The following is a 27,990-nucleotide window of genomic DNA, read 5'->3' on the forward strand; positions in this document are numbered from 1 at the left end:
CTCATCTTTGCTCTGGGGGGGACGAGAGGCCTTTCCTCTCGCACGGCTCCGCCCCGCGCTCCGCGGCAGCCGCCTCCAACGTTCCCCCCGCTCCCCACGCAGCTTTTCCCCCCGCCCCGCCCCGCCCCGCCCCGCCCCGCTCCGCACGCAGCATCTCCCGCCCTCCCGTTAACGGCCACACACGCCCCGCGCCCTCAACACGACGCACCGCGCCCTCAGCGGCGCCCCGCCCACCCAGCACGCTCATTGGCCGCGAAGGAGGGGGGGGTGGCCCTTCCTCACCCGGCGGCGCGTGCGCGCGTACGTCATGGGAGAAGGCGGTGGCGGCGTGAAGGGAAGGGGGAATGGGGGAGGCAGCTGGGCAGCGCGCGCGCGAGGTGAAAGGGGGCGGGGACTGGTTGCCATGGGAGTGACGTCAAAGTGTGTCGGGGACAGAGAGCGGAGACACGGAAAAGGTCAAACTAAAGGCGAGGAGGAGACGCGGCCGCCGCCGGGCCGGGGCCGGGGCCGGGCGGCTCCGCCGGACCCACCGGCCGAGCGAGGGCGGCGGCGGCGGCGGCGGCCGCCGGCGGGGGGCGGCGAGCGGGCTGGGCGAGGCGGCCCCTGCGGGCCCCGCGGCGGAGCGCGGCCGCAGCCGCCCGCCGGCCCTCACAGGTACGGGGGAGCCGCGCCCCGGCGGGGCCGCCCCGCTGTGGAGGCGGGTTGGGGCGAGGGACGGGCCGCGGCCTCGGGCGGGGCGCGGGGAGGGGGCCGGGGCCGTGCTGCGGGCGGGGGAGCGCCCTGATTCCGCCGAGTGGTGGGGAGGGTGGGGGGATCGGCCCCCGCCATCCCCTGGGCAGCGGGGTGAGGCTGGGGAGGGGGCTCGCCACCCCCTTGCACTTGGAGGGGAGACACAGGGTTCCGGCGGGGGGGAGAGAGCAGCCCCGCACCCTTCACCGTGTCACCCCCGTGCTGGGGGTCCCTTTCCCACCGCAGAGCCGCTGGGGGCTGCGCTCCCTCCTCATGGCGCTTTGACCTCGTTGACCTGGGAACAGAAGTTGTGGTTTTTTGGTTGTTTGGTTTTTGTTTTTTTTTTTTTTTTTGTGGACTGTAGGGACTTCTGCCCCCCACCCCGGCCCCCAGCTTTGCATAACTTGTCTCCCGAGTTGACTGCCCCTTCCTCCCTGCACTTTGCCCTTGCGCGGTGGTCTGTAGCACGAGGGAGTAAAACTATGCAAGGACTGATTTTTTTGTTTCTTCAGTGAGAAAGCTGGATCACAAACAAGGCAGACTCCATAATTATATATATATATGTGTGTGTGTATATATCCATCCCTTTTCTTTCCTACAGCAACCCAGCGCTGAAGTAAGATTCTGTGATAGTATAGAACAAGGCCCTGGGGTGTGATATTTTTTAGAAAACCCTGGGAGTGAAGCTTCTATTAGCATGTAGAGTTTGAATGCCACAGGCAGTCTGTTGTCTCTTCATGTTTAAAGAGTAATTTAGAGGAGCAGCAATGACTCATTAACAGAAAGTATTAGTTGCATGAAGGCAAAACCAGGTGAACTTCCTTACTTCACCACAGACTTACTCTGTGACCTTGGATCAGTCTTTCTGCATCAGTCCTCTGTTTGCTTATGAATGAGGAATAGCGGTGCTTTCCAAAAACGTTCTGTGAATAAATGTACTAATGACTGTGAAATACTTATCTGCTATAGTAATAACATGTAGATAGCAATGTTATTTCTACTACAGAAGCATAGAGGCTTTAGCCAGGATGTGAGTGTTTCGCTTGCGGAATTTTCTTGTAGTAGCTATGCTTTGATGGAAATAGTCACTTGCTTAAAAAGATATTTAATAACCTGTGATGCTGCATGATCTGTACTGTGTGGTCATCTTATACTTCATATTTTTATGAAGAGTGTGTGCTAATATGCTTTCAAAGAGCTGCCATTACACAGTGCAAGTAGTTTGTGGGTCTTTTTTTCCTCCTCTTTCCCTAGAACAAAGCTGGTGTCTTCTTCCATTGCTGAGGGAACCTTGTGAAATTCTAATGTGACCGATTATCTCAGATAGTTGGCATCTCTGAGCTACATGGTGTTAGATTTGGTGTTTTGGTAGGGAACTGGAATAGAAGTATTCTGATATACTGGATATGATGAAGAAATTGCTTCTGGCAACGGTTTGTAACTTGCAGTGATACCATTTAGTGGTACTTGCCAGGGTTGGGTAGTTGCATTAACTCGATGCTGTCTCAGGGTGCCTCTGTATTTGCAGGAAGATACTAAACAGAGTGACAATATGTTCATGGGTAATGAAAGATAAACTGAATACACTTTTAGGAACAGTTATTTTTCCTCCCACTTTATATGATGCTCTCTACAGGAAATCAAATGCCTGAAGTATACCATAGGGAAAAACTTCGATACAGGAGTCCTAGAGCTATGAAGGAGTTACCTGTCATGGTTCACACACTGCTCTGAAGTGGTGTGCAGCCACTGCAGTAACAGGTGAAAGCAGCCAAGCACAGAGCTGAGAGTTGCCGCTGCTGCTGTGAATACTGACCTGAGCTAGCTAAGTTTTCCCTCTTTACAGTTTTGCTTTATACTAACTTACGCAGCTAGATTACTTGTCTCTTTTTCTTTTCGTTTTTTTTTTTTTTTTTGAGACTATTGTAGAAGGGTACACCAGGAAGAAGCACTATTTGACTCATTGTAGGGGTTTTTTGAAAGGAACTTGATATATAGTTTCTCACTTGTCTATGCAAGTTAATATGAAACTTCTATAATCAGTTTTACCATTAAATAGGAAAGCTTTCGTGTGTCGGAGGAGGTAAGCACAACATAGTTGGGATTGTTTGTTTGTGTGTTGTTGTTTTTTTTTTTTTTTGTTTTTTTTTTTTTTTTTTTTTCCCTTAATAAAACCAAAAACTGCTGTGCTAAAATGGCAATTCATTGTTAATTCATAATATGTAGGTGCCCTGGAAAAATCAAATACTCGGTTTCATAGCTACCCTAAGGCATCTTTAATTTATGCAAGAAGGGCTCACTGAATAACTACTCTAAGTCTCATTGACCTTAGTAGGTTTGCAGAGGTCATATTTTAAAACAGATAAGTTGTGCTTGAACTATTTTTTCAGTATTAGGAGCAAGTATTAGTGTCCATGATTACATGCTTTTTCCAGTTCTCCATTACATTTTCTGGCTTTCTTTAGATTATTGCTTATAAGTGCTACAGTAAATATAGAATCTACTTGGATTTTATTTTTTTTTTATTTTTCATCCTAATATTAGGAAGAAATACGGGTTTTTGAAAACAAGTTATTTTTCAGGATTTCTGTAGAACAGAGCAAACTGAGTTTTTACAAACAGCTAGAAAGGCCAGTTTTAGGATCAGAGAAACTTGGCCAGTGCAACCCAAACGTATATGAGTGACATCAGTATTTTCCTGAGCCATTTCTGCTGTTCACTTCTGTTGGTTCCCATCAGTGCCTAGTGTCTTATGTAAGCTTGCACTGTACATCCTGTCCTGCTGTTCTCATGCATGAAAATTCATTGGCGTTATCTTACTGTAGGTTTTGAGAGCTGAATAGTTACTGGCTGCTTGTTGTCTCAAATGTCTACATGCAAATTTCTTACCAGCATGCTGAAGAGATCTATGCCAGGAGCATAATACTGTCCTTGGAGACATCTGAGGAATAACTTGGAGTGAGACACAGCTTGTCCCCCTGCTCCTTTTGGTAATGGGAACTGTAACCACTGTGAAGTAATGTGGCTATGGAGATTATCGTGAGAGAGAGGTTTTACTGGACAGGAGCCTTGATCTGTATCATACATAGATGGACCACTAATGCAGTTTTGATGGTTGGTGATAAAACAGCCATAAAAACCAAAGGACTAAAGTTTCAGCAGAAACTTTGATAATATTAAGACTGGAAAATAAAGGCTTTTATAGACTATTACTGTGCACTTCTTGTAACAAGGTCTTTGTGAGGAATTGTGCCTTCAGATACTAATGCTTTAAACTTGTTCTTGTAGTTAGCATTTAGTCATGCATAATGAAGATACTGTCACTTGATGGGTGAAATTGAAGCAAACCCTCCATTATAAGCTCTCAAAAAACAAACATTCCTTCTGTTTTTCTTGCTTGCTAAATCTAGCTGAAACTTGCTGGCATAAAATCCTGCAGTAACACAATGTTTATAGTTTAAGTAAATCAGACACCTTCTGTGAACAGTAGCTAATGTTTCAGTTTAAAAAAATAAAAAGTGTTTCTTAAATATACTCTAGTCTCTTTTGTTAGTGCTCTAGCAGTGTGAGGAAGCCAATTCCTGCTTACCTGTCTCTGTGATCGTGGTTGTCCTTGGCTGCCTCCATGGCTTGTTTTGTACAGCTGGAAAGTTTCCTTATGAGCACTGATGTAGCACAGTCGCGTACAAGGCTGTACAAGATGTATAGCTCTGCGGTGGAACCATATATGGAAGGGAAGAAGGGTTGATGTGGAGAAGCATACGAGGAGAAGAGTGCTGATGTGGCCCATGGAAGTAATGAAAAACCATTTCCTGTGACTTTCCACAAGTGATCTGTTCTGTACTGCACAAAACAATTTCTTGTTGTAATGGAGAAACAAGAGGAATATAAGACTTGACAAGGAGACTGGTTATCTGAAGAGGAACAGGTGCAGTGCTTTGACACTTAAAAGCTAAACAAATTCCTGTAAGTGAGCTGTTCTTGCAGAGTTTAAGGAAATGTATTGGCAGAACGTTTAAGAGGGACTTGACTTTTTTTTTTTTTGAGTAGGGAACTGAATTATCACTATTGCTTTTATCACACAAGTCTAGGAATGTGTAGGCTTTTTCCTGGTGCTTTTGTTATTTTTGGAGGATATGCAAATCTGTTTTAAAACCATATGCAGGAAGATGGACAGCAGTGCCATTTTATTCATTTTAGAGACTTGTAGCAGCTGTAAGAGTAAACCTTACTAAAAAAAAGGACAACAAATAAACCCCCCCCCCAAAAAAAAAACCCCAAAACAAAACAAAAAAACCCAACAAAATAAAAACTGCCACCAAAACTTCAAAAAGCATCTGCATTTGGCACACTCAAAATTCCATTACGTTATATTTTATTGCTTTACAGATAGTAACGTGAATATGAAAGTCTACATATATATTGTCATTATTCAATAGCCTTTTCATTCTGTAGATGTAGGCATATGAAATGTAGTCTGGATGCTTAAATCTGCTAAAATATTTATAAGAAATCTGGCTCTTAGAAAAAGTTTCCCACAGGATGCAGTGGGTGTCAGGTCTAAAGGTCAGTGGCAGACAAAGTAAAGTGAAGGCTCTTTTGGATTTTTTTTCTTTTTTTTTTTTTTTTAAATCTCTCCTTATGTGAAGCAGCACAGAATCTTTCTTTGTTACTTCCTAAATTTCCACATGCTAACAGGCATTTACAGGTTTCTTTGTACTTAAGCTTTTTGTTGAAAACTTTTTTCTTTAGGAGAGGAAGAAAAAAATCAGTGCAGTTAATATATTCATGAACTCTTAGCACGGAAGTTCCTAGTGTAAATCAAAAAAGCCAGATGGAGTTTTAAATGACTGTCATGTACAACTTAGGAAACGAACATTCCTGATACTAATAAAAGGGCCAGATTGGAACTACATAATTAATCCCAGAATCCTTTTCAACACATGATAAGATTTGGCTGTAAGAGCCATAGAGTTAACAGAGACAACTGTCAAGTTCTATGAAGCAGTGGATTGACTAAAATAAAAATACCTGTGTGCTTACTCTTGTATGTATCTGCTGGTGATTACTGCTCATGCTGCAGTTTAAGTGGGAAAATAAGTGTGAGTAGTAGTTGACATGGTCTTGAATCTATTCCATATCCTACGTATATATGTAAATATATTTCTGTACATATTTAATATGTATAATTTATCTGTATCCATGTTTTATTTATGTAAGTGTATTTAAAGACAGGAAATAAGTATGTGTGTCTTTGAGTGTTACATGGCAAAACCTTCTCTCCATTGAAGTTGATTTGAAATGTAATGACTGGGGACTATCAGGAAACAATCCTGCAATTAAGTTTATTCACTGTATGTATCAGTGACCTGGAAGAACTGTGCTGGAAGGTGCTAAAAAAAAAGGCTTAAAAAGGCTTATGAGATGGCACAAAGTCTGTGTCAGAGACAGACAGGAGGAGGAGTGGGCAGATGGCAGTCAGTACAAAACAGGTGAATAATCAGATTGAGGACAAGCTGAATAGACTGTGCAAGTGAGTATGCTGTTTGCATGCTGCTTGCGTTTTTGGTTTAGTTAATGTGATGGGCATTTTTCCTGTTGTCTTATATGGAACAGAGAGGTAAAAGTCTTGTAGCCAGAAGCGTATATATATATAATGGTGAAAGCATGCCTGCCGTTGTTGGAGGGAACTTTTGGGATGAGAGAAGCATCAGTGCTTTCAGAACTATCTGGACTGGAAAACCTTAAAAAATCATGTTCAGTTTTATAGACTTCATCTGCAAATTTAGTCAGATCTATCTGGCATGTGTAACCTGGAATAATATTAAAATGATTTTAAAATCTTAGTGCCTGGATAATACGGATGTGCTGCATGGAAGTAGAATATTTTTTTTTTTTTCTGAAATGATCTAGAAGGTAACAAGACACATTTGTGGTAATTTGTTTACATAATTTATTTTATCTAGTTTGTTTGAAAACTTTTTGGTGAGCTCTCTAGTCTAACTGTTCATTGCCTGGCTCGGTAATCTTTGCCTGGCTCGGTGATCTGTTCCAGATTGTTGCTTGGAGACTCTGTTGGAGTAATGAAGGTAAGGAAGAACAAAGGGATGGTTGTACTGAAAAATGACTGAGCCTGTAATGCCTAGCATAGTGTTAAGGGTTATACAAAAAACCCCCATAAATTCAGAAGTGGAAAAACTTCTCCCCTACTGATTCTTGCTTCAGAAAGGTTATAATATCAGTTTATAGTAATAAGGCATGCACAAGATCCTGTTGGTCAGCCTGTCAGTAACTGTGTTAATACAACAGCAATCTCAGTCATACCTGTTTATATTTGTTTCAAAATGTTCCTGTGTTTTTCTTTTTTAGGGAGTTCTGTAAGTTACAACATCAGTGAACTGGTCTAATTGGAGAATGTCCTACTACCAAATAAAGAATCATTGCTTTGTCTGAGCTGGCACTTAATGAGAAGAGGCACAGCCCACCTTGCAGTTTAAAATTTATTCAGTACTGATAAATTTTCTATGCATGAAGTTACGATTCAGCAATATCAGTTTACTCCTTGTGTACTGTCTTCTTAGGATGTCTCAGTCTGAACACCACCAGTAAAGAGTTTTAGCAGGACAGGAAGGTTGAGGGAATTAGGTCTATATTTCTGTAGAAACGAAGGTTAGAAAGATAAAGGAAAAAGATGAAAATATTCACAAGAAGTGCCCTAGATAAGATTGTTTCATGTCTGAGGGCATGTTGAATCCTGTGGGAATGAGGAAGCTAGACTACTAAAAGGCTGTTTAATTCTTACATTTCACGCTGAATCAACATGATGTTAGATACCAAACTGGTATTAGTGGAATTTGTAAGAACATGGGCATTTTATATAAAGAATGTAGAAATAAAGTAAATTAGTCCAAAACAAATCTTTTGCTGTGTCAGAGCTGTGTGGAGAATGAATGATGGAGGCTTAATATGAGAATAATAAATCAAAATGCCAAATGAGCCTCAGAGGATTTTCTTCATTCACTTCATTGTTTTCTCCGCAGATACAGCATGGTTCAGCCAAATGCAGGGTCATCATTCTTCTGATGTTCAAAGTGTTTCTAAGTGTTCTTCAAGACTGAGCTCTTTTCTCTGTGTTATCTTAAACTGCTCAGTTCATCATTTGGACTGTTCAGTGCACTAACTGAGTACTTTCATATGCAGAAATATCTGTGTGAGTTCACAGTTTTGGGTGAGCGGTGAGGTATGTTGTGTACTGTTGATAACCTACAGAAAAGGCTTAAATTTGTACCTTCTGGAAAGTACTATTTCCCAAAGCTGATGCTTGGCAATGGAAGATGCCCTGCTGACCCTCTGCTGCTTGGCAGAAAGTGCTCCTTAGTGTGTGAGCTTCCTAAGCGTATGTCCCAGGGCACAGATTGCTTGGGGCTACTGGCACAGAGTAGTTGTTCCTTTTTTAACTTTCACTAAACTTTCCCCATATCCTCAGTTCCAGGCAAACAGAGTGATAAAATAGAGGGCAGAGTTTAGTAAGATAGAAATTGGAAACAAAAGGGTAAAAGTAGAACACACTGAGTGCTGATGTAAGAAAATGGTGATCTGTCTAGCTGCTGTTACCTGGAATTCCTAAGGCACATCTTAGCTGTTGGAGCTGGAAAGTCAATATGCATTGCAGTAGTCTTGCATCAGAACTAGCTTTGGTTAAGGATTTAAAGTTAATTGCTGTGAGTTTTCCATCACATCTTCCTTTCTTTTGCCTCATCCTTACTAGCATTCTGGCTAGGGGCACAAAAGCTGTGTGTTGTTCATGGCTCTTCCTGGAGGCACCTCTGTGCTTAAAGACTTTATATCCATATTCATTCTGTTGACTGACTGGTCCATATTTGATATGCATCATTATTTTAACATATGTTCTTACGACATACTCATATACTTAGTGTAATGTGTATTGTTAACCTGTTGTTTTCTGAGGGTATCTAAAGTTCGTAACTAAATGATCTGATTATATACAGACCGTGCTTGTAAATAAATATTCTTTCTCATCATTGCCCCTCAATCTACTTACTTGGGAGTTTTGCTTATCTTAAATTATTGTTCAGTAAACTTAACCAATAAAACTTTAAGAGCAAACAATAATGCACTAATTTTTAGAAGGATACGTAAACACATCTTTTCCACCAAATTAGGTTAAGACAAGAAATACTACAGCTAACTAATTTTTAATATTAATTTGACAGGTATATACTTTATCCCAATAAGACAAAGGCATTGTTTTCAAGGATGTTTTTCTTGATGGTGGTTCTATGAGCCTACTCTCTGATCTCCCTGTAGGTCAAGGGCACCTTCATTTTCACATAGCCCTTTGCTGTGAGATAACTAAGCTGTCTGCTGACAGGATCAGGCACTTTCAGGTCACTGGAACATCGGGAATGTTCTGGTATCAGGGAAGCTATTTGTTCTGCAACCTGTCCCTCATCTGTTCTGAATATATCAAGGGAGTATTTCAAGGAAGCATCAAGGAAAGTTAAGGTGACTTCTAGACCTTTAAGAAGATTGGTATGCCATATCTCCAGCCTTTATAGCAGAAAACTGTAACACTAATCAGAGCTTGCCATGTTCAAAACTTGAATCAGCTGTGATACAAGAGAGATTCCTTAACAAGGAAACTTGTGATATTTGCTTAAAATACACATCTGTCTATTTTGACTCTTCCTTCTCCTCTGATTTTTTTATTTTCAATTACTCTGTAACTTGCAAAATGAGTTGCTGCATCTGATCCGATGCCTTTAATATTAATTAATTACAAAGTAAATGTAGTAGTTTATATCCTCAGATATTATGTGCTTAGATGTGATTGTCTGATCTTGTATTTTTCATTTTATTTCAGCCTGTATGACTGCCTTGAATTTAAAAGCCTAATCAAAATTTTACAATGTTTTTTCACTTTGAATATGGTGACAAAATGACTTGTCTTCATAAACATACCAGTTGGATCAGGCACTGCTAAGCTGGTGGGTCAGTTAAAAATCAGTTTATGCCAAATATTAACTAGAAGCAGTAAAATCTCATGAAGGTAAAATGAATCTATGTACTTAAACATTCCTTGGTTCCAACAAACTGATTGCAGTGGTGATTTTGCATGTTAATGTGAAGTTGCATACTACAGTATCAAGGAGAGGTACTGGTTTATTTGTTGGTCTTTTTTATACAACACAAATTTTAGTGCAAAGTTTCTTATTGTAGTTAATAATCTGACTTCTTGCTTATAGGTAAATTAAGAAACGAGACCTTTACGCAGCTTGAATTGCTGTTATGTGTAGTGTTACTTTTAAATTTCTCTTAAGAATAACAGGCGTCCCAATAAAACCAAATTGCAATTCTCAAAGACTGTTAATCATTAATTATTTTTCTCTTTGTGAAAAGGGGAATGTTTTCCTGTTACCTGCTTTAAATGAAAAAGTGAATACTGGTTTTCTGTCAATTTACTGATACACTACAAATCTACTATTGCAGAATTTTCCTTAATAGTTTAGACAGTTTAATAATATGCTGTTAAATTGAACTAGGTGGCTATCTGCTTTGGTCATTTCTTCACCCCCTGTAGAATCAAGAAGTTATTTTGGCTGTCTGGTTAATCTTTGTACAGATAGGACTTTCAGATCATTAGAGACTGAAGCACTGTAGTGTACACGTAACTGATAACTCTGTGATGTTTCCTGTCCTTTAAACTACGGTTTTAAGTTGGGTAATAAAATTAGTTTGAGGAGCTCTATTTTTAAATAGTATTGTAGTTAAGTTGGAATTTAAAAGATTAAATGTAAGATTTCATTTGCGTACAGAGCTTGACAAATATTGCTAACTGTAATAATCTTCCTTGCATTTAAGTGGAGTCAAAGGCAGCTCACTTGTTATAGCAGGGCGGTAAATTTTGGTCTTGCTGGTGCTTAATTTATTTTATACAATGACTGTAAGCCTGCATTTACAGCATTTCCTTAAGTGTACCTTCATTGGTTCCATTGTATAGGTTAACTTTAACTATTTTTCACAGAACATATTTGTTCTAGAAATGCTGTGGATGATGCTTTTTACTCTAGTACCAGTTAATGTTTTAATTCTACGTATTGAAAGAGGATTACAAACTGCACATGCATTTTATCTTTTTTTTTTATTATTATTATATTGCTTCTTTAGTGGCATTTCTTGATGTTTTTATGACATTTCTGTTGAGCTAATATGGTCTCTGCTGACCTCTGCTTGAGATACAAAGGTTCTGCAAAGCTGACTGAGAATTTGCAGTTGGTCACTCAGATAAAGAATAGAAATAGCAGGTGTCTGTAAAAAGTGCTTTCAGTAACTTGTCCCACACTCAGGTAAACAGCTGAGAAGAGATCGAGGAAAATAGTTGATTTACAAGCTGAGTCAATCTCAAAACACCGTGGGAATTTTTTTCAGTTTGCCTATTCTTATTTCTATGGCTTCTAAAAAAAGCAATTGAAACAGATGATAGATGTTGTGGAAAGCTGAATGAAGATACCTTTCGGCTCTTTGAACCGGTGAAACAAGTCTTAAGGACTGTTACATTCTTGCTCTTCAAAGATCTTTCAGGGAGTATCTGGTTTATGAACTGAGTATGGCAGGATTCCTATGTAGAGCCACATGTTTGGTTACTTTTTAATTTTGTAAACATACTATTTTTCATATGTAACTGTGGTGAAATAAGGTGGGCAGCTTTACTTCCCTTTTTGGCTTAATTGTTTTGGGGAGATGCGTGGCTTTAATGAGATTTTATTTTGGGCTCTAAAGGTCACTTTAAAACCCTGATAAAATAAAATTCATAATGTAGAAACTCCAGACAATGATTTTATTTTTTTATTTTTTTTTTTTGGTGGGAACTCCACTTTTGGACTTGTCTTGTGTTTCTTATGCAAACTTTTCTGCAGAGCTGTACCCTTGACCTAATGAAGTTAAAAATGATGATGTGTTAGTAGCTGGCCAGCCACTGTAGGAGGATTGAACCACATCCGTAGTTAGAGGTTTTCACAGATACTTTTCAGGAATATTAGTATTCAGAAATGTACTGTACTGCCAGGTTCTTCAGGTGAGGTTTTGCCCTCATATGCTTGATTCGTATGAGGTGCCTTATATACTTCTGACTACTTGGAAAGCATTTTTGTTTATTTTTTGCATCTCCAAGGTCAGGATGGTTTCTGGACTAACTCGTACTGTCCGCATACCAGCAGGTGGAGCATTGGTAACATGCGAGACCTGTAACTCCCTCTGGCATTTAGGAAAAGTGATTGCCATGTAAGGCCTGCTCAGTTGATTTCCGTGGAGGTGGAGTCTTCTGGCTGTGTTTGCCATAGAAGTCTGTGGGAAGAGCTCCATGTTAACGTGGAGTGTTAACAACAAATGAAGGAGAGTTTTCAGACTTGCAGTTGGGGTGAACTTTGATGCAGGGAGTGAAAAATCAATTTAGTGTTCCTTTGCTGTTTTGTTTTTGTTTTGTTTTTTTTTTTTGTTTTTTTTTTTTCAAATGTCAGCTTGCTGTTGCAAGGCATAGAAGTATTGAAGCTACATCTAAATGCTCATAAAGTTGATACTAACTTTAAGGGATCATGATTTTGCCACATTTTTTTGCTGTTTACTGTGTCTTTGAGATACACATCTTGCTTACATTATTGTTCCCCGTTGAAAACACTGATACCAGAGGTTTGAGTATTGTTATCATTTTCTGGGGAGGTGGTGGTGAAAGGTTCTTGTTGTGGTTAAACAATTCACCTATGTTGATTTAACACTGTATTGTCACTAAAACAGCTACCTGCTGTAGCAGAAAACTGATCTTTTTTTTCTTCTTCCAGGATTAGTCTGCAACTAATACAGTTGTCCAAGTAATTTGCATCATGAAATTATAAAATTCTTGCAACAGTGGAGGAAGCAGGAATCCCTCAGCTGGAAGACAGAGAGAACAGGACTACTCTTCTGCCACAGTGCTCTCGCCATGTCCAATGTAAACCATCTTTAAAGTGTGCCAATAGGCAGGCTCTGTGGTGTGAGTATTCTCTTCCTGTTTTTGGAATTATTGTGCAACAGCATCCCTCATTAAGATAATTATATTGCAAAACTAAATTATGTTATTATTGCACAGTTGGTTTCTGTTTGAGATGCGATGAAGATTTCAGCTGCATGTAATTGTTGCATTCATGTATTACTCTGTAGTTTGCAGGCATGCATAAAATTTAAGTGTTTAGGCTCTGTGACTTAAAATGCAGCTAATAAAAATTGTTTCAGGATTAACTTTGAAATAACTGTGCGTTACTATCTCCAGAATGCCTATCACTGTAGGTTGGATAATAGCATTCTTTGCTGCTGATTCTGCTGAACATGCAAATCAACTTCTTTTGGATGAAACAAAATTGAAGGGTGTGCTTCTGGACTTGGCTAATGCATTTGGATTAAAGCTGTTCAGACCATAGGTAGAACTAGAGCTATTTCTGAAGTGAGATCCCCTGGAATATATGTAGTTTGAATGTTGTCTTTAGCACAAACTGCTTTGCTTTGCAGATCTCATCCTCTTGTATACTACCCACTAATGTGGGCATAGGTGGTTTTGGTCGGTTGGTTTGGTTTTTGTTTTTTTTTTTTTTTTTTTTTATTTTGGGGATTAATGCATTGGTTAGTTAACCAGATGTGAAAAACACCAGTCAATGCAAGGAAGAGAGTTCATTTTAGTTACTAGTCTTAATGAGTAAATTGATCACCTCTCATTCTTACTTTGAAACTCAGTGACGTCATGAGATAATTTAAGATGCACTGGACCAAAAGTACACAAAAAGCAGGATTATGATGTCAGGTAATGACCTAGGTTTCCCCTTCACCAAGATGTTTTATCTACTGCATTGAATTGTTGCTTAATCTGTGTGGTGCTAGAAGTGAGTTATAGGCACCAGTCCTCCTAAATTATTTCCAGTCTGTTTATTTTATTTACTGTAATTGATTTAAATATGATTATCACTAAAGCTCTGCATTTGTAGTGTGGCAGAAGAACTGTCTGTCTTTTGTATTTAGTTTAAGATATGAAAGGCTGTATTTAATACTGGAGGAAACAAAATTGAGACTTGCGAAGGAAAAATAGAGACTTAAAATTTGTAAGGCGTCTTTGTGTATTGCTTAAGAGTGACACTTTAAAATTTTATGTTCAAAATTATGTCCTGGGGGAAAAATTCTACTGCCTTTTTCAAATTTGAGGGAGCTTCCACAAGCAAGTTAAGTGAAAAGTAATCTTTCATATTGCCTGTTCTTAAAGATACTGGCATAAAATTGTAATATTGAAGATTTTATTTTCTTCCCGGAAGAACATTGAGTGGTCTACAAAGGTGACCATGGGGTAGTGTTTTGCAGTATATTTAAATTCAGTAGGATTAGGTATGCAATTTCCAATTTCTCTGTAGTTTGTTTTTTTTTTTATATTTGGCATCAGCTGATTAAAATAGCTTTAACATTAGATATTTGTGATTTTAGAACTGTCAAAGCTGCTAGCGCTGTAGTGTATTGATAATACCTCGCGATTTATAGGAAGATCTGTACTGATGTCATCTATGGATAATTCTTTTTCCAAAGATTTATTGACTTCATCTTGTCTGGAGATGATTATATAAGCAAGGCTATAGTTGCTGGGAGCATATCACAGGAATAAATGTGATCATGGAGTTGAAAGTATAATGGTCAGAAGAGACTTCTGGAGATCTCTGGTCCAGCCACTTATTCAAGCCGGGCTCTAACTGGTTCTTGCTGGGGTCAGCTGTGTTTTTGTCCTACTAAACCATGAAAATCCCCAAGGACACAGAATCCACAGCCTCTCTGGGGCGCCCATTCCTGGCCTGCACCACCATCCTAGTGAACGAGTTTGTCATCGTGTCCAACCTGAATTTTCCACGCTGCCTTTTGTGGCCATTGCTCTTTCTTTTGTGTGTGCTAGTGCTGAGAGAGTTTGTCTGTGCTGTGTTTAGAGTTGCCATGTCGGTAGCTGTAGACAGCTCTTAGATGGTCCCTAGCCTTCTCTTTGCTAGGGAAAACAGGCCCATCTCCCTCAACCTCTCCCTGGGGGTGATGGCCTTGAGACCCTTGGCCACCTTGGTACCCAGGACTGGACCCTCCGTGCTTCCTCGCATCTTCCCTGAGGCGAGGGTCCTCACCTGCACACTCAGTGTCTGCGGAGTGGCTTTGCCAGCGGCAGGCAGAGAAGGGCTGACATCCCTTACCTGCAGTCCCCTCTGCGCTTTGCCTCCTCTGCAGTGAGACGTTGGCTCCTGTTTCAGCTGGCTTCTGCCCCAGCACCTGGGCCCCTTCCAGCAGGGCTGTTACTCAGCCAGCTCTCCCCAGCCTGTGCTGATGCATGGGGTTCTTCTGCCCTGGGTGCAGAGCGTTGTGCTTTTCCTTCTTGAACACAATGAGGTTTCTTTTGGCCACGTCCCTGGATTGATCGTGGTCTGTCTGTGTTGGTAGAAGTGCTGCCATTCATTGTGTCAGCCCCCTCTTCTTCTCTGCCCCCCTCCACTTTACCACCACCTGCCAGTTTGCTGAGGGCGCACTCTGTGTCGTCTTCCTGGTTGCTGATGAGTGTGTTTGGAGCCCAGTGCTGGCCCCCGGGGTCCTCCCTTGCCAGCTTGCAGCTGGACGTTCAGCCGTTGCTTGCAGGCGCGTGAGCCAGGGATCCGGCCACTTTTCCAGCTCAGCTTCCCTTCTGTTCATTGAGCTCGGGCTTCCTCAGCTCCCAGGTGAGACTGCGGTGGGAAACTGTTGAAAGCCATACTAAGGTCAAAGTATGTTACATGAACCATTCAGCTTTCATCAGAGTAGCCCTCCAGCTCTTCATGGTTGGGTACATTCTGCTTTTTATCTGTTCATTATTATCTTTTTGTCCACATCTTTAAGAAGTAATTTGAAATGGATGTGTTCCATGTGCCTCCCAGAAGTTGGTGGTACTCTGACTCATCTTTTGACTTTCTCAGAAATGAGTGGTGGTTTTTGTGCCTGTCAGGAACCTTTTGTGAATGCCATGACACTTTTTGCTAGATGATACTGGTAATTCTGTATAGAATAGAACAAAAGAAGACTAATGCATTTGGTAAGCAAAATTTTTAACAGTCAGTATGAAAATCAAAGGTTTCTCTTCATGATTTAGAAAAAAATTTCCTATTAAGTCATTTCTGTCTTCTCAAAAAAAAACAAAAAAACAAAAAAAAAAAAAACACCCAAAAAATTGAGTGCCGCCTCCTATTGTAGTCCAGTAAATAAATGTTAAATGTTACATTACTCCGAGTAGGGAATCATGACTCAAATCTGTCAGATATACTCCTGGCATCTTTACAGACTAGGAAAGTCTATTTTATTCTTGTTGTGTTATAAATTATTTAAGGAGGTGGCTCAATTCTAGAGGAAATGGTATTTGAGTGAGGCTATGAAAGTAGTTATTTTCTAAATATATTTGTTAGATCTTACATCAGATTGATTTGAGAATATGGAGTAAAGTTTTCAAAATTAACTGTTTTGCCAGCGCACTATGTCTCTTTCCAATTACTGTCAGTAAATCCTGAAAACTGTTTTCTGAAAAGAACTTGGTGAAATCTACATTTTAAATTGAGATAATCATTCTGAGAGCAGATGAAAGGTATTTTGCATTAGTTTTTTATATTGTACGGTTTTTGTTTTGATTTTGAGATTGTTGATCCTGAAGTGGATGCTGTGATTGCATGCTGTTGTTGCTCAGACTGTTTCCTTTGTGGAAGCAGTCTGTATATGTGTACTTAAAAGAATGGGTCTCTTGAGTATTATTGCAAAACAAATAATTAACTGTTTTTTTTTTTTTTTTTCTTTTAACTTGCGCATAAGGACAAAGATGCTTTGTAAAACCAAGTGCCATGTACATATCTGATGTTTGTGACTTGCATGCTTGTTGGGTTGATGTTTTCTTTGAAGTAATTTTAAAAAAATTGTATTTGCTCTGGGAGCAAGGTTAGGATTGTTACTGGTGTACAAATCACTTCTCGGTGTGAGATCATTGAGGATTTAATTGCAGTGAGTGGAGGAGCTGAGCTCATTTTCTACAGCAGCAGAAATATGTTGTTGTGACACTGTGCTTTCACCAAGATCTACAGGCTGCAGTAACAATCTCCAGACCCTTCTCACCAAAATTAAGTGTGCAAATGCCAGGATTTGTCATATTTGTAACTATACATATTTGCAAGGATTGGAGTGTGGTCACACAGGATTACCCTTAAAACGGCAACATTTGTCTTGCATTGCCTGTAGACCTCTTGGTGCCGTGGCCCTTACCAGCTTCTCCAGCAATCTAGTAATATGGTGTAGATGTAATTGTTGGACTGCTGATATTAGCACATTATCCAAATGTGTCCTTGTTCAGCAAAGGTAAGCAAAGGGACTTTGCAGTATGAAAGTCTCCTTGCGATTCTCAACTTGTTTCCATCACAGTGTTACAGAGAACTATTGTTGGCAGCTGATACTGCCAGAGAATTATAATTGCAAATGTGAGTGCAAAGTCATTAAGTGAAGGAGTGTGCTAAATGTGTCATTGATTCGAGTCTGCTGCATCAGACTCAATTGATATCCACTCAAAAAAAGGAGAAAAAAAAAAAAAAAAAAAAAAAGAAACAAAGCAAAACCCCCAACCTAGCCTAACAAATGATGTATTTATATAGCTTTCTTGGTCTCTATTTTTTTAGGGAGGTTTTTCCATTCATGCTTGACCATATTTGAGTCAGCAGGCATGGAGGGCTTCATTTTAGGAAACTCACTACTGGAAATACTGAAGACTGAATTACTTGTATTTAAGTTGGTTTGTGTGTGTTTGTTTTTTATGGGTAAAGATTTTGTGATACTACTACAAAGATCATCTATTCAATTTATTCTTTGTTTCTATTTCTTGTTAAGTAATAGGTTTTTTTGCCCTCCTATTTCTGGCTTCCACGTTCTTAAAGATCAGATCAGTTACTGTATATTAAGTACTGTGAACTTTCTTTGTATTTTTCAGATTGGAGGATCTTCTGAATCTTATACTTACAGATGCCTTTAAAAAGAAAGAGCTCATTTTCTACAGACAGCTTTGTCATCTTGGACCAGATATACTGGTTACCTTGAAAGAAGAAAAGGCAGATTATGGGCCCAAATTAGGAATTGGAACACTCTTCAGGATAACATGGAGGCATGTCATGTAGAGGTAGCTGTAAAATATTTACAGTGATTTTGTTTTAGTAGCTTGTAATTAAGTATCTCCAAGAATATACTCCAGATTAAATAATCTATTTTCAGTGTAACTCTTTGCCAGAAATGAGGCAAAAATTCCTTTCCTGTAAGAGGCACCAAAAGAGAAATGTATATAGCTGAAATTAAAGTTAGAACTATACTGTAGTCAGCAATATTTAGTTATATGTAAACCGAGTAAGTTTGTATAATCAAAATTTCTTGATAAATCTGAAGGAGGAATACTTTTATAGGAACACAAGGGATTGGGTTTTATGAAAAATTTGGTTTTATACATTGAGTATTCACATTCCTCTGAAGTTTGTAGTTCTAGTTGTTCAGGTTTCTCTTATGGTCAATGCTTTGATGTATCTATCCTGCTAGAAAAGTTTAAATTCTAAAGCAAAAATAGCAGTGTGTGTTGCTATATATCATATAGCAATATAAACTGCTAAATGTCTGTACTATGAGGAAAAGAAATACAAGGGCGATAATACCGGTTCTTCCTTTTTCTGTTCTTGATTGCAGGTTAACCTATTGGTTGGGATTTTTATAAGAGTAATTAATTATGATAAGTTTTTAGTGTGGAATATGGATTTTTTTTTTTGCATGTTTAAAGCAAAATGATCTTGGATTAGCCACTTCCTGCACACTGTGGTGTCTGTGGAGATGACAGATTACTGCAGAATTTACCAAATTACCTGAAATAAAGATTTAATTTGTCTGAATAACTTCTTGGGTATGTTACTCCACCTAATGGAGCGCCAAGATGGTATTCCATAAATAAACATATAGTTTCTTCAGGCTGAGCTGTGTTGCTCAGCCCAAGGAACACAGGACTGTTGGGGGGTGTGGGAGGTGTCTAAATTCTGCCATCATTCTTAGCTGTAGCAGACTAAATTTATAGTTTTGTTCTAACTTGATTCAGATGTCGGGCAATCTTACTTTCTGTAGTATGTCCTCCTTAGGTATCCTTTTGTCAGATAAGAATATTATTTTACAACATGGAGTTCTAAGTATTTGTTTTCCTGAAATAATGATATATGGGACATGCCTCCAGCCCTCACTTAAATTCAGTCTCAGCTACGTTACCAACATTGTACTTTAATGCTTTCCCATACATTTTTAAAATATCAAGATGCTTTTTTTTTTTTTTCCTCTTTCTTTACAATTGGTAATGTTAGATTCAATCTCTTTCATTGTTTTAGATTTCATGACCCAATTTAAACTGCTTATGTATTAGTGATCAAAAGAAGCAGAGTGTGTGCTTTCCTGAAAATACACAGGAAATGCAGTGTTAAGGCTACTTACGTATGCTTCCTACTTCATCGTAATTCATCATGCATTGTTAACTTCTAGTGCTACAGTGAACTCTGTGGGTGTTAGAAGCTCACTAGAACATACAATGAATATTCAAGTCAGTAACACACATGTGAATCTCTGCATGATGTAAGTGCTATGGGAGATGTGATTTGGATTATGTACGAGCTGCAAGCTACGGTTCTTAATGTAATGCTGATTCAGACACACTGTTTGGCCCGGGGCAAATAGCTTCATTTATTCTTTGTGATCCCTGAAAAAGTGGAATAAAAATGCTTGTGAACTCTAAGGGTAGTTAAAAATGTATAAAAATAGTGAAAATTTAATCACTTAATACCTCGGAGTTGGATAAATTTCTTTGAGCACTTAGTTCAGAAATAAACTGTCTAGTGAAGTTTTTCTTCCTGACGCCCTTCCCCCACCAAAGGAAGGAGAGGGGGAAATTAAAAAAAAAAAAGACCACTGTATGAAATCTGTTCTGGCTGCTTACCTATTGTATCTGAGGAATGGATTTGTATTTAAATAGTTTGGTATAATAACAGTCCTATAAAGTAAAACTGGAAAGAATCTATTAAAAACAAATTTTTTTGTCTAGACTTAAATTTAGGAGGAGTTTGGGGGGGGAGGGAGAAAAGACCGTATTGAGAGCATATCAAATCATGTAGCATTAGTCTTTAAACAGACTATACTATAGTATACTATTGAATTTATGAAATCAAGATTTAACCACTAGAACACTGGTGAAGGCTGGTTGTACCACTGTGAAATTCTTCCTACTATATTTTGTGTGCAGTTCAAGAATCCTTCTTATTTAGGATTTAATGTTTAATTCTCAGTTCTCTTCTGGTCAATACACATGACTAAAAAAAATCATAGCAATAGTGAGCATCTGTCTCCCTCTGTCACTTCGAGTCGTGCTTTTGCTTGCATCTGGCATCTGTGGCTAAACTGCTTTGATAGATGGACTGATGGACAAGACCCTGAATCCAGAACACACACACAAGCACCTATAAACAGACTCCTCTGACTCAGTTTACGTTTAACTCTCTGTGTGACAATGGAGGCTTCAAATTCCATGAGTTACAGTGGTCATGCTGGTTGTAGAATGAGGACATCTTATGATGTGGGGAGAAGAGAAGGAAGAAGCTCTCTTTGGCTGCTTGCCTCCTCCCCCTCTTCTTTTCTCCTTCTTTCCCTCCCTCCTATCTCACTGAGCCCTTTACTCAAGGTGCTCATGAAAGGTGCAGTAAAAGTTCAGGTCACTGATGAAGTAATGCTTGAGGCTTGGGAAGATTGCAGTAAATCTGTGGCCTGCAAGGGAAAATTGGTGAAGTTGTGAAAGAACACAAACTTTAGGTATCATAGTGGTGTCCCTTTTTTAGTATTTATTTTTTTTCTAATTCTGGAGTATTGACAGTTGAACAGTTCCTAAGGCAGGTGATCATACATTGCTGTTGAAAATGACAAATAGATAAATTTCCTGTGTCAGAAGTATTAGAGTTACATAGTTCTGTGTGTTCTCTACATGTGGAGCTTGGAAGGGATTTCACACGTCGAAGAATTACATCTTTATTGCTCTTCTTAAGAAAAATGGTTAAAGGCATTAACAGAAGCCAGTAGTAAATAGTCTTCAGTTTGTGATGACACTAGAATAAATCCTGTTTGTTTTCAGTGCTTTTAAGCTTTACAAAAATGAGGACAGTGCCTTTAACAAAGGCTGGAGTATGCTGTCTACTTATATTTGTTTTAAAAAAGAAAGTGTTTGAGACAATAACTGAAGATGCTTCTTAATAAATATACAGCTTCAATTTTGATTGAACTTTTATAGAAGTTATTTTTCAAGCATTTAGTTGTACCAAGTGATCTGTAATGCCTCTACCTTTTTTAACACCACATTTGGAAATGAATATTTCAACTCCTTTTATACAAATATAACCACTTCATAAGATGCTGTGTAAGTATTTGTAGTTGACAGTGAGTTTGATAAAGCATCAAGAGACTTCATTGTCATGTATATTGGTTATTTTGTGATAATTTACATGTTAAAACAAAAGGAGGTTGTGAAGAGTTTGTTCTCTTTGGGCAGGTGACATTGTAGTAACCTTCATTACTCCTTAAGAAGTAAGTGTTAAAGGAGAGCAGTGTAAGAAATGGTTCATTGCAACTTAATGCTCAGCAGCCTAATTAGTCAAATACCATGTGCCTACCTCTGCATGAAATAGCTTATTTCTTTCCAACATAAAATAGGAATTTTCAGTTTTGGAACAGCCTGAAGAGGCCTTTGTTGCAAATGACCACTGGCTTTTTAACTATTTATTCTCAAAAATAATGAAGGTCAGCATGGTATCCATAGTGACTGCATGCAGCTTTCTCATTAATCTTGGCATACTGCGGTAATAACAAAATTCACTTACTCCTAACAAGTTTCCATGTTTCAGTAGTAAACCTTTGTTTGAAAACTGGATGTGATTTGGTTTCTACAGCTGAGAAATATTGAATATTGTAGTTTTTCTTCACTTTTAAACTCCGTGTCATAATTTATTTTTTTGAGTTGCTGTGGAGGCCTAAACAGAATCCCCCAGAACAAGCAATCTTAAATTGCTGACGTCTATATATATAATCTGACAGTAGAAACTTTTTACTTGCAAAATTCTTTTGTTTCTGAAGGAATAAAAACTGCTAAATGGGAATATATCAATCTGCTTTTAGCTCTGTTAGGAAGACACTCCACTATAAACTACAAAATTAAGGTGTACAAGTATTATGTGAATATGATCAAGCCAGAATTATGTGGTTAAAAAAAGATGTGCAGATAGCAGTTTCAGACCTTCCATGTCCATTGCAAACACGGGGGAAACTTTTGCAACAGCAGGAGCACCACAGGAGTCTTGAATTTTGACTTTCAGATTACTTCTACGCACAACAGTGTGGAATCGTAATGTTAGGAGAATATGCAATGACTAACTCAGTGAAATGCACTTAATAAATTACTTTGATGTAAATGCAATTATTTCCTCTTTTCAAGTGCCATGCATTGTAATAAATTTAATACTATAAAGGTACTTAGAGAAAATTGATTGTTGCAGAACAGAATGTAGTCTTGTGGGAGCTTTTATAGTAACTTGTTGAAGATGGTAAGTGAAATGGTTCCATCCTGAGGCTGTTATTGTTTTCCCTCTCATCCTCTCAGTCTCCTTTAATGCTTACCCAAAGATAAGTGGGTTTGAGCTTGGTTTTGTTTTGTTTTGATTTAATTAGTTGGTTGTAATAGAGCTTTAAACTGATCAGGTAGGATTCTGATACTGAAAGTATTTTCAAAATTTTGACAAGTTTCTGATACAGGCTTTATTATGAATATGGCTTGCTTTGTTTCTGTCTTTAATTTTGCATATAGCTTTATTTAAAGTTACAAATAATTATGAAATTATAGCTATATGCAAAATTCATAGGATTTTCAGAGTCGAAGTCTGTTTATTTTTTGAGAGCTCCAGGAATTGAGATTACAGGGAGGTAAAACCAAGGGATCTTTAAAACATCCCACCCTATCTTATTTATATCTATTTTAAATGTATAAATAAAATATAAAATGTATTTATTTATATATATTTGAACCTAAAGAGGTCTTAAAAGGTATATTAAAAATTGAGAATTTGTATTCTAATATGTTACATTTAGAAACTCTGTTAATTTAATGTAAGTTGAGAATCTAGAGCTGTATTTTTGTTGCTGAATGTGTAATAAAGTTTTCTTCAGAATTAGCTGAACAGTAATTGGTTGGAATGTTATAGAAGCATGTCTTAAATATTTTCTTTTTTATTTTCCCTCCTCTGAAGGTGACCGGCTGCTTTGTACTGTTAGACAGTTGCAGTGATGTATAGTAGTCTGTTGCTGTAAACATCCCCGACTGGAAGCTGTACCAGTTCTAGCTTTCAGTCAGATGTTTGCTGCACCTGGCTATTTTTGAACAACATCAGAAGGAAAAGCTGTCATAAATACATATGCGTGCATCTATCTATCTATCTAACACTGTTTCTGTAGACAGAGTTGAATTACCTTCGAATTAATTAACTTTATTGTTATTAATAGCGTAGGTATGATTTCTTGGAATCTAGTCTGAAATGGAGATACAAACCTGTTGCATATGTATTGGAACAGAGTTCTTCACTGCTTTGTGGTATGAGCTGTGGAATTATGCTTCACTGGAACATAATGGCAAGTGGTGGTTAACTTCCTGTGCTATTATCCATAAACCAGACTTGCTTTATGAATCGTCTGTTTTAGCAGCTTCTGTTACTTATGACTCTTAGGGAAAAATTGTTATAAATGCTGTTAAATACTTAGCAAGCATTGTATTTGATGTTCCTTGCTTTGTGTTGTTTTCTGAAATTCCATGTCCTGAGTCTCCTGTGAGTGAGTGGTGCTCTTTGTGTTTGTAAGATGGATATAACCCAAGGCCAAAACGAATGTTAAAAAAACACAACAGAGGATATATTTTTGCACTAACAATGCACTTGTTTGTGTTAAGGTCATCTTGGTTTGTGCTGCACCCCACCATGGCACTACAATGGTTTATTTTTCATGTAAATAACAGATTTTGAAATTACGTCTCCAGAATTAACTGTTTACTGATTTAGTTCCAAAGCAACTTAAAGCAATCATGTCAACAGGAACAGCTACCTGCAAAAAAGCTTCAGCACTTTCCACTTTTCTTGGAGTGGGATCTGCACATGCTGTTTCCTGAAACATGTCTGGGATTTCTTTACTCCTTTGTTTCTCTCTAGTCTTCTATTTTTAAAGGAATGGCATATGTGAGTAATTTCTGCTGATGCTAAGACAGAAGATATTCCTGCACTGTTTTATTTCTCCATTCTTCCTCCTCCCAAAATGTTATCTTTTTATACCCTAACACTTAAAAGAACTGTTTAATTTATTTGGTAGTATAGTAAACCCTGGGTATTATTTGTTTAACTTTGCTGTAATGATTCTGTAAAAGGAGATTATGTCCAAATATACAAATACTTAGAGAAGTGAAAGATTTCCTCTTTAATTTATCAGAATTAGAACTACTAGGACTTCTTGATCCTGGGAAAGCTAGGCTAATAAGCATTAGAAAGGTAATGATTTTCAGGCAGGCAGTGAATGACCAGATGTGAACCAAGGACAGCCATTCTTCTTCTGTGACGGTCCCATGACTGTAACTGCGTTGATTTTGTTACGTGGGTGTTCTGTCTGGTGACACAGGATGTACCTGGTGGTGGTAGAAGGTAGTGAACTTATTAATCCAGTTCATTTCTAACACCTCTACAAAGATTTGTTTTTTAAAGCAACTCGCACACTTATTACAATCTCAGTTAACAATCAGAGTTTTTAAATATTATCTGTTGGGCTTGATAATTCAGGTAGGTATATTTGTCAAAAGGACTTTGAAGCAGAATTAGAGATCTTGATTTCTTTAAAAAAAAACATGCTGGTAGTTGTTTTCCAAGCTTACTTTGTTGTAAATGTTTAGCATTTCCTAGTTTTATATAGTATTTGGACTTAGAATAAAGGAAGTTTTCTCTGTTAAACTTCTGTGAATGATCAAAGTAAACATGTTCTCATAATTAATCTACTAGAAATTTTGGTTAGTGCTGTCTTAGCCTTTCCACATGCCAGATAACAGTGCTTTTTTTTTTTTTTTTTTTTAATAAACTTAGTTCATGTGCAGTTTGTCGGTCCAGTCTTGTGGAATTTTACTTATGCATACATTTATATTGTACTAGTATCTAATACATGTACTCAAAACCAGCTGTCATATGTCTGCACATGAAAACGAATTGAAGTGGCTTGTAACTGCAGGAAATAAATAAATTACAAAAAAAAAAAAAAAAAACAAAACACAATGCATTTTTGTTTGAGGTTTTTTTGCCAAGTGTTTGAAATACAAGGATCTCCTTTTTCTATGCATGAAATACAAAGTACTGAACATCTTAACGTGTCTCAAGCATGGCTGTTGTTTACAACTGAAGAAGGTTGGGTCTCTTAAAGTGTTGTCCAAATGCATATTTATGCAGTGATTCCAAGTGAGCTCGCAGTACTGGGGTTGCTGGGGATGGATGATGGGAATTTGGCATGCTAGCTGTGCAGTTCTGCCAGCGGGGAGGAGGAGTTGAAGCAACTGTTGCAGAATTAGGCAGCACAGGACCACAAATACAACAATGAATTTTGGAAATGGAGGAGGCAGGTTTGACATGTCAGCCTGGTGATCAACAAGCAAGTTACCCCATCTTGTTAACATGAAGCCTGTGGCAACTGCTTATATTATAAAGAGTCATGGATCAATTTCTGATGCTTTGCAGTTCGCTAATTTCAAAGCAGAGGAAAAAAAGCTGAATGAAAACCAGGTTGGTGGTCCAGGGGCCAGCAGTGGAATTGTGGATGCACAGCTAGTAATTTTGAGTGGCTGTCATATGCTGTATATGCAGGTGCAACATAGTTACCTGTGGAGATGGAAGCTAAGGAGGAATACAAAGGTCCTCACTTGCTTAGCAAGTGAAGTGCCTGTGAAGACTAGTGTTTGGGGTCTGGATTAGTTGATTGTGGTTTTTATGACCGTTTAAAAGCAATACATCAAAGTCTTCGGTGACTTTAGACTGGCCTCTGTGAAGCACTGTCTTCCCTTGCTGTGAACTCGCAGCTGCATTCAGCAGAAATTCTTGAGCTCGTGTTTTTTCTTCATACAAAGAACAACTGTTGAACACTTGGAGGGCTTCCCCCCCTCCTCTATGCATGAAATAATCTGCATCTGTGGTTCCTTCCCCCCCCCAGTAAATCTGCAAAACACCTGTTCAGACAAGAGCTTTGAGAAGTCTGAGGCTTGGCCTTCTGGCTGATTGAGTTTATTGAAGCATTCTTTTCCTGGACTGCTGAGATCTTGTTTGTTTGGGACTGTAGACATTAAATTAAGCATACCTCTAAAATCTAAGATAAGATGTTGAAGCTTAAGTAATACCATTTTGCTCTCTTGCTGTTATAATGACTCGTATTTCTGAGTAGCTAAATCCATGTGGAGGAAAATAAGAATGCAGAAGACTGAAATAATAACACCTTGTGAAAACAATCTGGAAGAGGAATGGGAATTACTCTTAGAATATACAACACAAATAGAAAGGTGTACAAATGTAGCAACAAAAGCTGTAAAATTTAGCTTACTAAGGAAACATTGTTCAACACCACAAAGGTTTATTTTTGCATAAATAGTTTGAGATGGACATCTTTGAGGGCGGTTACCCAGTTTGTACCTCCCTATTAATCTTCCATATATATTTTGGTGTTGAGCTTCAGTTCTGAAAATTATTTGGATTTGAGATTTCTAGGTGGTGTTTACTCTGAGCATCAAGAGAGTTGGTAGGTAAGTGCAACAGAATATTGATCTCCATGGGCTGTGAGAAATTTTTCTCATATTTTCCTTGTATCTCTACAGCATAAGAGAGCATAAGGCGGTACATGTGTGTTACTGTGTTCTGATATTCAGAAGATTAAATGTTAAAAACATGTATTCCAACTTCATAATGTTAGTAAGGCCTAATAAGTGTTGTGTATGTCTTATGAGCTGCACAAATTGCAGCTCACACAATATATTGAAGTATGTCTGTGCAGATTCATTTTTGCATATGTTGAAAGCCAATGCTGTAATTATATTGTTAAACTAATTTTTAGTTCCTGTAAACATCCTACACTCAGCTATAACAAGTGGTAGGGCTGGGGGGTGGATGTTTACTTCAACTGACTTGGAAAGGCAGCTTTCCTCAATGATCAAGTGACATATTGGCAAGAATGCAATACTATTTTTTGGTAGTATTCAAATAAGCTTATTGTATTGTAAATAATTTCTGTGGCAGCAGTATGTATTTCTGTAAATGTCTTAATACTCAAATTATGACTTACTGGCTGTATAAAGGCATACGTGTTTATTGTGAAACAGTCTAACTGATGAAATTGTATCTTTTTCTAATTGCAAATAAACTGTGATAGTAAGTCTTTGCTGAAAAAGTAACTTTTGATACCCTAGTGATAGAGAAATAATCTAAAATCTTACATTGAATGTTAAATTCTCAATTGCAGCAGTGATTTATTGCTTGTTATCTACTTGCTTATTGTCACAGGAGGAATAGATACATAGGGTACTGCTAAAAAACCCATCCCAAACCAACAAATCATAAAAGTAGTAAAACTACTAAGATTTAACCATTTCTGTTGCCCTTTATATCTAACAAAATGAGAATCATCTCATTCTGATGGGGAAGATCTGGATAGGAGAACAAGGAAGGAGACCAGCATCTCTTGCTTTCTATGTAACTCTCATATCGTGGCTTATCTCCTGAAATCCCATTCCTACTAGCGATGGACGTGGTGTTAAATGAAGTACGGCTCCAGCATTTGGAGGGTGTTAAGTACCAAATTTAGCTGTTCAAAAAGAAGTCAAATATTTTATTAAAATGGAAGAATGAAGGACAGGGGATTCGTCAGCATTGTGAAGCATAACTTGGTTTCTTGATTATTTTTACAATTTTGTATTGCCATGAATATTTTGAAGGCTCAGATTCGAGATGTAATGTACTTCTTATAAGGCAAATATATTATCAATAGATAATATTTTTGTTATAGTTAAGCTTTTTGCCATGCTTTTTATTTTTTGCTTCCAAACTC

The 27,990-nt window shown here is 38.3% G+C and overlaps 1 long non-coding RNA gene across 1 annotated transcript; it reads left to right on the top strand.

Moving 5' to 3' along the window:
* The first annotated feature begins 453 nt into the window (after positions 1-453).
* LOC122152719 lies at positions 454-18,713 on the top strand. The gene is made up of 3 exons (XR_006164735.1): positions 454-654; positions 12,585-12,775; positions 17,774-18,713. It is a non-coding gene; the product is annotated as an uncharacterized LOC122152719 (long non-coding RNA).
* Positions 18,714-27,990: the final 9,277 nt, after the last annotated feature.

This window comes from Tyto alba, unplaced genomic scaffold, assembly GCF_018691265.1.
Source record: "Tyto alba isolate M040663 unplaced genomic scaffold, T.alba_DEE_v4.0 Super-Scaffold_9, whole genome shotgun sequence".
Classification (NCBI taxonomy): Eukaryota; Metazoa; Chordata; class Aves; order Strigiformes; family Tytonidae; genus Tyto; species Tyto alba.